This window comes from Coturnix japonica, chromosome Z (assembly GCF_001577835.2).
Source record: "Coturnix japonica isolate 7356 chromosome Z, Coturnix japonica 2.1, whole genome shotgun sequence".
NCBI lineage: Eukaryota > Metazoa > Chordata > Aves > Galliformes > Phasianidae > Coturnix > Coturnix japonica.
In genome coordinates, this window is record NC_029547.1 from 39,047,522 (window position 1) to 39,060,431 (window position 12,910).

The following is a 12,910-nucleotide window of genomic DNA, read 5'->3' on the forward strand; positions in this document are numbered from 1 at the left end:
GGCTCTCAACCCAGTAATGCCTTAAAAAAGCCTTCATATGCTCTCCTGAAGTTCAGGGTCCTGCACTGGTTGCTTTTTGCTGGGCCTGTCGCCCTCAAGATCTCAAACTGCACCCCATGCGCGTGGTCTCTGCAGCCCGCCCGGGATAGCTCCAATCTTCAACCTCTTGAGTGAAGCTCCATTCTGCACTGGTGAGCAACCACGTCCAGAAAACCACCTCCGTCTGGTTCCTTCTGCCTATACCTGCACAGGAAGTTATCCCTACCATGCCTGGGAGTCGCTGGGATTGCTTGCAGACTTGGCCTGAGTGAGTATCCGGGCTGACAAACCGTGACCTGCCAGAAATCGGCCCGGGAAGTCAACGGTCTGGTCGGTGAACAGCAAGTTCTTAACTTCAGTGGGATTCTAAGTAGGTTCACAGCAACGGGGAAAAAGCTAGGGAAAGGTATATTAGCTTGGCGTAAGCCAGCCTCCCTCTTTCAAAATCCAAAGAGAAAGAACAAGTCAACCAGGACACTCAGAATGTAATAGATTTGCCCAGTTGTTTATTTTTGTTTAATTTCTGCCTGATGGAAAGGTTGAGAATGGCATACTGATGGACCGTTGGCCAAATAGGAGCAGCAGATGGCATTTCGTGCTTGATTGGGTCATTGGTGTGGTGAGCAGGGACTTAGGGGAAGTGATCCTGCGTCAATGTGTGGTGAGGCAGCTCAGTCCCGGCTCCGTTCTCGTAGGAGAGATGTTTGCCGTCCTCTCAGGAGCTTGGCTTGCTGTTCATTGGGCTTCTTGACAGCTGTGCCCAGGTCTCTGCTGTAGCGGGGAGCCCAGAGCTGGGCGCTGTGTCTCAGCGGGGCTGAGCGGAGGGGAACGGAGAGGCGATGACATTGGAGCTGCTCGAGCCCTTCTCCTGACACGGTTGCAGGGAAGGATGTCCGTCGACTGACGCGGAAGATCCTCGGCGGCGCCTCGGCCTTCTCCCCGCCAGCGCTTCCCGTCCCCGCGGCTGTCCCCAGGTGAGCTCGGCCGCTCGCTCAGCCGCAGGCCGCTCGTCGCGGCCGCGGGGCCCGTCGCGGCCCGCTCGTGTCCCCGGAGCCCCACCCCCGCTCTCGGACCAGCCTCAGCCAGTCCTCGTCGTCCTCGGCATCCCCGCGGCGATCGCGGTCCCCGGAGCCCCACTGCCGCTCTCGGACCAACCTCGGCCAGTCCTCGGCGTCGTCGGCATCCCGCTGGTGCCAGTAGAGGCCGCGGACGAGCCACAAGGGGCGTCTGGAGGGGCTGCGCTGCGCGCGGCGGGGCGAGACGCTGCGGGAGCGGTGCGGGGATCTTTCCCGCGGGGATCTTTCCGCTGCCGTCGCTCCTCGGAGCCTTCTCCGCGGCCGGCGGGCGGTTGGCGGCCGCTGGCGGCGGTGGCGGCGGTGGCGGGATGCTCACCGGAGCGCCGACGAGCTGGCGGCACAGCGGGCAGTCGACCCCGTCGGCGGGCCAGTGCTCGGCGCAGCTGGCGCACAAGGTGTGCCCGCAGGGGAAGACGCGGGTCGGGGCTTGCGGTGGGCCGAGGCAGAGGGGGCACGTCTCCTCCTCCCGGGCCTCAGCCGGCCGCGCCTGTGCCTCCCGGCTGCCGCTGGCATCCGCCTCCTGGCTCATGCTCACGGCTGCCCTGGCACGGAGGTGCTTGAGGAATGAGTTCTGGAGGCTGCCTCCGGCCCCCGGCACTCTCGTGTGGTGTGTGTGTCCCACCAGTGATGGACACCTCGTGTGCCTCTGGCAGGACGTCTGGAGTTCCTTCAGCTGGATCCTCGGTGACTCGGAATCCGCTCGCAGGACTCTTGACGGCTGCACGTTAAGGCAGGCTGGCAAGGTCTCGACGTCTCGTGTTCCAGCAGGAAGACGTTGACGCCTCGAAAGTCCCCAGCAGGACTGACTGAAGGTGGGCTGGGTGCTTCAGGCACTTCTAGGCGCCTGCCCTACTGTGAGGTCACGGGGCGACTGTGACTCTCGGCTGACATCACCAGGCACGCAGCTAGAGATGGACGTTTGCTTCCCGGCACTTGTGGCCATAACAGTTCTGCTGTCTGCTTGCCAGAGTCCACCCAAGGACTTTCACGGGGTTCGCTTAGTGCAAATAGTACAAACGCGGGTAAACTACATTTGAGTTCTGTCCATTTACTTTGACCCTGTACCACGGAAAGACACATTTGCTGTAGTCGGTTGCTGCGGTTTCAGTATATTTCACAGGATCAGAGAACTGTCTGGGGTTGGAAGACTTCCAGAGATCATCAAGTCCAACCCCCCTGTCAAAGCAGGTTCCCTACACCAGGTCACACGGGTAGGCATCCAGGCTGGGGTCTTGAATATCTCTAGAGAAGGAGACTCAACAACCCCCCTGGCAGCCTGTTCCAGTGCTCCGTCACCCTCACCGTAAAGAAATCGTTGTGCACATTTGTTGCAGAACTTCCTATGCCGTCCCGTTTCTGGCTGTTTCCCCTTGTCCTGTCTCCACACACTGCTGAAAAGATTCTGGCCTCGCCACTCTGCCCCCCACACCTCAGGTATTTATAGACCTGCATCAGGTCCCCTCTCAGTCTTCTTTTCTCCACGCTAAACAGTCCCAGTTCACAAAGAAGGCCTTTAGTATCTCCCCCTTCTCAGCATCTCCCATTACCAGAACACCTCTCTTACTTAGTAGGGGACCCACATTCTCTGTATTCTTCCTTTACTTTTAACATACTAGAAAAAGACTTTTTTATTATCCTTTTGTCAGATTCAATTCCAGGCAGGCCTTAGCCTTCCTTGTTGCATCCCTGCAGGTCCTGACAACATTCCTATATTCTTCCCAAGTGGACAGACCCTTTTTCCACATTTCATGGACCTTCTTCTTCCCTTTGAGTTTGTGCATGAGCTCCTGGGTCAAGCATGCAAGTCTCCTGCCACCCTTTCCTGATTTCTTGCTCAAAGGGACGCACTGATCCTGAGCTGTTTAAATGCTGACCAGCTCTCATAGGCCCCCTTACCTTCTAAAACCCTCGACCACGGGATAGCTCCAAGTAGGTCCCAGAAGAGATCAAAGTTGGCTTTCGTGAAGTTCAGGGTAGCAATCCTACTTTTTGCTTTGCTTCTTCCACTCAAGATCTTGAACTCCACCATCTCATGGTCACTACAACCCAAGCTGTCCCCGACCTTTACTTCCTTAACAAGTCCTTCCTTGTTAGTGAGAATAAGGTCCAGTAACACCCCTCCCCTCATTGGTTCCTCCACCACCTGCATCAGAAAGTTGTCTTCAACACATTGCAAGAACCGTCTGGACTGTGCGTGCCTGGCCATGGTGCTCATCCAGCAAATGTCTGGATAACTGGAGTCACCCGTAAGCACCAGAGCCTGGGATCATGACACTACTTCCAGTTGCTTATGGAAGGCCTCATCAACCTCCTCCTCCTGACCAGGGGGCCTGGAGTACGCACCCACAACAGTGTCACCCTTACCAGCCTGCCCCTTGATTCTCACCCACAGGCTCTCCACTGCTCTGTCACTCTCCCACCCAGGTGGAGTTCAATACATTCTAGCTGCTCTCTCACATAAAGAGCAACTCCACTGCCCTGCCTTGCCAGCCGATCTTTCCTAAAGAGCACACCGCCCTCCGTGACAACATTCCAGTCCTGCGAGCTGCCCCACCATGTCTCTGTGATCGCAATGAGATCACGGCCTTGCGACCGCATGCACATCTCCGGCTCTGCCTGTTTATTTCCCATGCTGTGTGCTTTAGTGTACAGACACTTTATGGAAGCAGCATCCCCTTCTCTTCTCCATCCCTTTGAACAACACCCTCTTCACTCATAAGGCTCTTTTTTTGAGCTTTGAACCACCACTCAACTCCAGTGGCCCTCAGTTTGTCCCCTTCCCCTTTCATACCTAGTTTAAAGACCTTTCAATGAGTCCCGCCAGTTCCTCAGCTAGGATCCTCTTACCCCTTGGAGACAGGCTACTTCCATCTGCAGCCATCATGCCAGGTGCCATCATTCTAGGTGTCGAGTAAATTGCCTTGTGGTCAAAAAAATACAAAATTCCTGTGTTTGCACCAACTTCTAAGCCATTTATTTATGAGGTGGGTTTTTTGGATCCTCTCAGTATCCTTCCCTGCCACTGAAGGTATAGAAGAAATAAACACCTGCACACCTGTTCTTTCAACTACCTGCCCCAGTCCCCTGAATCTTTCTTGACAGTCCTCAGGCTTTTCTCAGTGACTTTGTCACTGCCAGCCTGAACTATCAATAAAGGATAATAATCAGAGGGGTGGATCAGACTAGGAAGTTTTCTAGAAATATCCCTGACCCAGGCCCCAGAGAGGCAGCACACCTCCCTATGGGTAGGGGCAGGCTGACATATTGGGCCCTCAGTTCCTCTTAGAAGGGAGTCACCTATGACTATCACCCTCCTTTCTTTACTGGAGGAGGCAGTCTTTAAGCATGGAGCTGACCGCCTCTCCTTAGAAAAGCTTGGAGGAGGCAGTCCTCCCACCTCATCCTCAGCCACCTCACCCTCCAGTTTCAGGGCTTCAAACCTATTACATAGAGGCACCTGGGGAACTGAGGTAGGTCAGGATGAGGGTTGCCCACATCACCAAGCTGGGACCTGCTGCCATTCCTCCTCTCAAGTTGGCTCTCTCGGTTTGACTATGGCAAGGGAGAGGGTCCACCACAGTCTGGGGGGCTCAATCTCTGCATCTTTCTCACAGAGAGTGACACCACCATCTGATTTCACGCTCACACTATTGGATGGTTCTTAATCTCTCCACCTCCTCCGTAAGCTCCACTACCAGACTGAGCAGCTCGTCCACCTGCTCACACCTCACGCAAATGGCATCCTTCCCATCCTCCCCTGGCAGCAGCGGGCTCCAGCACTCCCTGCACCTGGAGACCTGAACCGCCACATTTCTGGACAGGCAGCAAGCCCACCATCTGGTAGAGACCATGTTTGAAGCTATGGCCTCAGGGTCTGTCAGTGAGCGAAGACAACTGCCACAAGACCCACCCCTCACACCTACAGCTGCACTAATGTGTGGGCACGCTGGGCTGTGCTCACACTCACACTTCCCTCCCTGTTATCACTGGACAGTAACACCCCTTTCTCACCTGGCATGTTATGTACTGCTTTTAGCCTTGCAGAAAAGGGTCAAGGTCACCTCAAGAGATAAGAGTGGGCAGTGCCAGCTCCACCCCTGCTGGCTCAGCAGCCCACCCACAAGCTGCCAGCCCCCTGCACCAGCACAGTGCTTTTGCTGGCTTCAAAAAAGCCCTAAAAAGAGCTTTTTGGTTGGCCTTTTTGCTTTAGGTCCCTCACCCAGTGCAGTCTTACCTGCCCAGAAGCTCGTCTCTGCAATATGACAGATAAAAGTATACTCTGAAGTATGACAGATGCCAGCCACACAGCTGGATCTCTCTTCTTTCTATGGCCAGTATGCTGCACCTTTGGGCAGGTTTGCCAAAATGGAAGAGCTACCATAAGCCCTATGGCTCAAGCGTGCTCCTGGCTTGGATTCTGCTTTGATGCTGACATTAGCTGCATATGCCTGAACGGTTGCCCCAGAGAGGCAGTGTCATAATATTTACTCTTTTTAAAAATTTTGTTAATGCTTTAAATTTCTAATTATTTTAAGTTAACAGAGATAAGAAAAAGCCTGAGAAAAATGTCAACAAAAGAATATTAAGGACGTTGTAAGATGATAATTGCCTCTTGTCATGATTTTATGATTTTTGATTATTGATATTCCACATCATAACACCATGTTGTGCACTGGCAGTTAAAGTGTTAATGCTCCAGTTCCAGGTATCTGTCTCAGAAAAGAAGAACTGCATACCCCAGGGGGCTTTGTGGTCAGAAAGGAGACATAACCCCTGCTAAGGTCACCTCATGTCACTTTTCTCCTTTGGCTCTCCTGTTGCTCATCCTGACTGTACCCATCACCTTAGCACTACTGTAAGACCTACAGCTTTCAGACACTCTCATTATTTGCCTCAGTTCTAATTATATTGTATTATAGTGTGTTATCTTGCATTCTGATACTATATTTTGTAAATTAGTTTGCTTCTCCTAAGATCATTGCCACTGTTTTTAATTAGTTTGGGGTCCCCTATTTCCCTTTTCCCAGGGGCATGGATTTTGCAAAATCCCTCCCCTTTTGATCTTAATAAAAGTCTGAATGATTTTCAGGGATAACTATCACACCTATTCCCAGCAGCCACTGGTGCACTACTATCAGACCTGCCTGCTTTCTTTTTAGTATAAGGTCTGGCTGCTTGTAAGAAGACAAATAACAGCCCTGGCTCCCAATCTGATGGTACCCTATGTGAGCAGAGTCCAGCCTGGTTTGCTCCTCTCATGCTAGACATCCAAGGTTGGTCGCTTGGACATACTTGTAGACCCAACAGACAGGCATGTCTGCTGGTCTTTTGCAATTATGTAGTATGGCACAGTTGAAACAGCCAACAGCATCCAGAGGGAAAATCATGATTTTCTCTGAGACAAAGAGCAAACAAGCCACATGCAGACATATAAAGATGCCAGATATCTTTTCAAGAAAAATTTTCACAAATGTCAAGTCAGCAATCTCCCAGAGCCTAAATTCAGATCTTAGCAATAGGCTTGGATTACCCTTTTCTGTAGTTCCTTACCAGTGATAGAACCCAAGGGGACAGCATGCAGCATGGAGCTGCAACAGGGAAGGCTCATGCTGGGTAACAGGAATAGATTCTTCACTAGAGAATGGTTTAACAGTTTTCCCAGGGCAGTGATCATAGCAGTGAGTGTGCTGGAGTTCAAGAAACATCTGGACAATGCTCTCAGTCATGTGATTTAATTTTTTGGTGGTTGTCTGTGGAACCAGGGGTAGGATTCAGTGATTCCTATGGGTCCCTTCCAATCTGGAATATTCTATGATTTTATGATTTTAAAGTACCTCAGGAAAAGGATCCTGATAATAACAAAGTGAAAAGGATGAGAAGCAACATTATCTCCAACTTGGACTGGTGACAAAATACTCACTGGTACCATGTGATATGGTTACTGAACAGGTGGGAATGATGAGATAACCAGTAGCTGTCTCAGGGATTTTAACCCTTGTAATAACAGATGGAAGGTATTATCTTTTCATGCATTCGTTTTGAGTCTTGGGCAGTTAATTTTTTTCAATGAAACAGAGAAGGCAAGCAGTAGTGACATTATGTTATATTGGTAACAGTATTTGCCAACCTCACTGACATGGATGTTCCTCTCTTTAGTCTCTTCATGCCAGCCCAACCAGCAGTTTTGGCAAGATGGTCTCACCTACCTCCAGCTCTCTTAGCACTGACCAAGTCTGCATTCAGCAAGTTGGTGAAGGACTGCAAGCCTTTGCTGCATCAGCTGGGCAGACCCTGCTGGGCTGGCCACATCCCCCCAAGCAAAAGCTATGGGTGCAAATGACAGCACGTCCCTCTGTAGAGACCTCTTCTTCTCACAGAATCACGTAATCATAGAATCCTTAGAGTATGAAGGGACCTCTGAATGACATCTAGTCCAATTGCCCTGTAATGAACAGAGACACCACAAGTAGATCAGATTACCTGGGCCTTATCCAGCCTCTCCTTAACAGTCTCCAGGGATAGGGCATCAATCACGTTACTGGGCAATCTTTTCCAGCACCTCACCACCCTCACTGTAGAAGATTTTTTCCTTACATCTAACCTAAATCTACCCTCTTTGAGTTTGAAACCATTTCCCCTTATTCTATCACCACAGACAGTTAGTGATAAATCAACTTGTTTGAGCTAATGAACATTCACTGACTTTAAAGCAGTAATACAAAATGGTAAATACATTGATGTCACTGATGCATAGAGTAGTAGATTGTCAGGAGAGCCAAAACAGGCCGTCCACACCTCCTGTGTTTGACAGGCCTTGCACAACTTGTCCTCAGTGCCTCCACCTTCCTCCTGTCTTCAGACATTCATTTGACCTTTATGGAGCTGGATTTCTGAAATCAACGAATGCAGTGCAGATACCTGGTTAATTGACATGTTTGTTATACCTGTTTCGTTATCTGAATGGAGGTCTCTCAGATACGCCAAAAGTTACCCACCGGCCAGAACTAGTAACAATATGAATTCATTAATGAGAAGAAGTGAGAATAGGAGAAAAACAAGGTGACTTTTCACTTGATTGTATATTGCTCCTCCCTGTTCTCAGGACATCTCAAAAGAAGCTGCAGGAGCTGTCATTTGCATAGCTTGGTCTTGTTTGTACATGTTATTAAACCACTCTTCATTCTGGTTCAGTTACACCCAGTACAGACAGATATAATAAATGCAGGATTTTATGAGGCAGTTTAGGAAGTGTAGAGCCATGTGTACTGGGGCTTGGTACTATAGATAACAGAACCACTCAGATCACAGTGAGTTGCTCATTTCCCTCCTTCTATTCATAGATTTTGAGGATTAAGCAAGATTGGTCATCCAGTCTCACCCTTTGTGACATAGAGATCAGAGAATTTCAGCCAGGGATTCCTACAGATGATAAGGAGAAAGGGTTTTCTGGAGGACAGTGCAGGTAATCTTATTTGAAGGCAGAATTAAGTTGGCAGGATGCAGCTCTGTCCTCTGGTCCTGAACTGAACTGTGTCTTATGGTGTAGGAAGCTTGCCCACCCGGTATTCAGAGTTCCCATAATTGCTTCTCATGCTGCTGCTTTGAAGGAGAGAATGTTTTCATATTATCCTTCCAACACAGTTCACAGACATGAATGCTGCATTCAAATGTATGCACATGGATATACATACTCACCATGCAAGACTGATCATTTGCTTTCAAAGTGCCAGAAAGCTCAAGAAATGCTGTTCTGGTGTACGTGTAGCCTAATAAATAAAACAGGATTGCACACAGTAAAATAATTCAGCACAAAGCTCAAGGGGATAACAATTTGGTTGCTGGTTTTCCTCCCACTCTGCCCTGGAACCTGTAAGTCTTAAAAAGAAATACATGTGGGAGTCATATAATGTATTTCCTGCTTGAGTGGTGGTTCTGCAAGAGGCGGTCTGACAGCGTTGCTGCCTGAGAGCTGACTGGCCCACCTGCAGGATCTCAGCAGCATGGGGATTCTGTTTAATCTGGGGGCACCAGCTAGTGACCAACTGGCCACCTTCTCATGGCATGTCAGAAAACTGCAACAGCATTTGCTGCATGACAGAAAGATCCTTCTCCCACAAAGCTGCAGAATGCTCTTCTGCTGGAGGAAACAATAAACTCAGGCAGCTTAGCCCCCTCTGTGTAGTAAAATTACTTGTTATGATTTGGTTCACTCTGGTCAGTGCCCTCAGTCTTCACGCGCAGAATAGTTTTCCTGAAAGCAACTGCGCTCAGAACTCGGCAATTACCATCTCTTGCCTCCTGCTGGCTTTTGTAGCAATAAAACTCCTTTTTTTTTTTTTTTTTTTTTTTTATTATTTTTACTTTTTTTTCCATTAAGTAAGCCAAAGTATCAATGCTTTAATGGCATTAGAAAGAAAGAACAATGTGTTTGGCTCCAACTTTGCTGGATACCAATTGCAATACCAATCAGGCTTGAGAGAACAGAGAAAAGAGGAAGAGGCACAGATAACTCTTTATGCATGAAACTGTACTGTACTTAGTGCTTGATGATTCACTGAGCTTAGGCACAAACAGATCTTCACTCACGTAAATGCTATCACACTCCACGGCTGCTTCCTTGTCAGCCACGCTGGCTGTCTGCTGGCATACACATATGACAAGCTTCTGCGCAGAGAGCTTCCACGCTTCCAGATGCTCAGGGGTGAGGCCACCAAGCGTTTGGTAACAGTACCTGCACATGGCATCTCTGCTCCTTGCTGTGCCCCCTGTCATCAGCTGTTCGCTCCTGCTCCTTCCTGTGCACCACGCTTTCCGCTGCGCAGTGTCTGGTTCTTATTGGTTTCACTTACCCCTTCATTAGGTTGTTTGAAGGAGCAAACCTGGAGCAGTCTCAGCAACATGGCCACCAAGAGCTCTATGTCATGAAACTGCAGCCTGAGCAATTGTGCTTCTGTCAGCACCTCTCCTGATTTCATTTTAGTGCAGGGAAGACAGGTCACACGAGACAGATCAAGGGGCTGAGATGATTAATGAGTTAATTAGTTAAGTTTGAGGTGCCCAGCATCTTCCTGGCTCCCGAGCACAGAGCAGGGTGTAAGGAAACAAGGAGGTAACACTGAGCATGGCAGCTGTACCCTGACAGGCTGCAGGGCTTAAACAGCCTCCTGGGAGAGTCAGGCCTTCTCTTTGTGGGGCTGTGCTCCTCCAGCAGCATTCCTACTTCACCTGCCCACAGCCCTCATTGCTATGCATTTCTGGGAGCTTTACTGCTGCTCTACAGGGCTGGGTGGTTTCTCATCAAGCTGATTTCCATCTTTCAGAAGTTGTTCATCAGCAATGCAGAAAAGTTTCCCATGCGCTGCAGCCCTGTGGCACTAGGTTTGATGTCACACACTGTTCCCTGCCAGGAAGCTGGTGTCTGCTTACTGCCAGACTACAGAAACATCTCAATTTACCAAAAGAGATGCAGACTGAACTCAAAATTCAGTGTCTGCTAGTACATGCATTGCTCCTCTGGTAGCTTGCTGGTATGAATCAGCATGGCAATAAATCAGGGGGAAGTGATGCATGATTAGTTCTTTTGCAAAACACAATTATGTTGCAGTACTGCTTATTACATATGCAGTCCCATTCAGCAGTAAGAATGACTTGTTTGCACACAAAGTATTTTGTTTAGTCTAATTGTACTCAGCATGCATACGTGTGCAATTACTGCTTGAACCACAGTCAGCATTAGAGAAATCTGTTCATTGCTAACCTGCTATCATGGTGGCTGAAATATTTCTCCACAGATTTATGAATATCCTTGATATTTCTTGATGAACGAGGGATAAAGTTATTACTTCTGCATGGCTTCATCTTTCAGAGAAGGCCTATATCTGCATTCCTTGTGAATGAGTAATATTATTTCCATGTAAATAATTTTACTTCTATTTTGTTACATGTTTAATGAGTCTAATGCCAATGTCAGAGGAGGATTTACTTTTTATATGAAGCTTAGGCTTCTTAAAAAAGGAGGCACTGATGCAAAAAACACTGAACTTGGATTTGCCATTTTTTACGAAGAAAGTCTGTGGCAGAAACAATCTTTTCTTAACAATTTTAAAATTATACATTTTGGTTTTGGGAGTTTTCTTTTTGGAAGAACAGTCCAATGAAGAAGCTTTGAACTTCCACAGATATGCTGAGTCAGACTGCTGAAGTGCCCTCTCATTTGTGAAAAGTTTCCTTAGATAAAATGAGAAGAAAACATCTCCAAGACAGTTTTACATTACAGCATGCCACGGTGAGTCGACTGCTATAGAGAGGCATTTGTAGTCTGTGAAGAATCATATGAAGATTTCCTCCAAAAACTTTATCTCTTTAAAATCAGGCCTTGGGATCAAATCGATCTGTCTGTAGATTGATCATAAGGACTGTCTTTTTTTTCCATAGAATCATAGAATCACAAGGTAGGAAAGGACATACAAGATCATCTAGTCCAACCATCCTCCCATCATCATTACTACCACAAGCTACTAAACCATCTCTCTTAGCTCCTCATCCAGATGCCTCTTGAACATTGCCAGGGACGGCAACTCCACTATCTCCCTGGGCACGCCATTCCAGTGCCTGACCACTCTCTGAGAGAAAAAGTTCCTCCTTATGTCTAATCTAAACCTCCTCTGGCACAACTTGTGGCTGTTTCCTTAGGTCCTGTTTGTTACCTGGGAGAAGAGGCCAAATCCCTCCTCATCACAGCCTCCCTTCAGGAAGTTGTAGAGTGCAATGAGGTCTCCCTTGAGCCTTTCTCCAGGCTAAATAATTCCAACTCCCTGAGCCACTCCTCAGAAGACTTGTGCTCCACAACCCTTACCAGTTTCCTTGCCCTTCTCTGGACACATTCCAGAGCCTTGGTGTTTTTCTTGCAGTGAGGGGCCTAAAGCTGAACACAGTACTTAAGGTGCAGCCTCACCAGTGGTGAGTACAGGGGGTTGATTTCCTCCCTGCTCCTGCTGGCCACACCATTTCAAATGCAGGCCAGGATGCCATTGGCCCTCTTGGCCACCTGTGCACACTGTCAGCTCATGTTCAGCTGAGCATCAACCAACACCTCCAGGTCCCTTTCCTCTTAACAGTCACCCAGCCACTCTGCCCCAAGCCTACAGAGCTGCATGGGGTCATTGTGGCCAAAGTGCAGGAGCTGGCACTTGGCCTTGTTGAGCCTCACCCCATTCACCTCAGCCCAGTGATCCAGCTTGTCTAGATCCCTCTGAAGGGCCTCCAGCTTATCTAGATCCCTCTGAAGGGCCTCCCTACCCTCAGGTAGATTGAAACTACCTCCCAACCTTGTGTCATCTGTAAACTTACTGAGGGTATACTCAATCTCCTCATCTAGGTCATCAATGAAGATATTAAACAAGATGGGACCAAGTATTGACCCCTGGTGGACACCACTTGTAACAGGCAGCCAGCTGGACTTAATTCCATTCACCACTACCTGCTGGGCATAGTCCTGTAGCCACTTCCTTTACCAAAGGAAAATATACCTGTCCAGAACACGAGCAACCAGTTTCCCCAGGAGAATACTGTGGGAGACCATGTCAAAGGTTTTGCTGAAGTCTAGGTAGACTACACCAACAGTCTTTCCCTCATCTACCAGTCTGGTCACCCAGTCATAGAAGGAGATTAGGTTGGTCAAGCACAACCTGCCTTTCATGAACCCATGCTGACCTGGCCTGATCCCCTGGACACCACATACATGCTGTGTGATCTCACCCAAGATGATGTGCTCCATAACTTTCCCTGGTACTGAG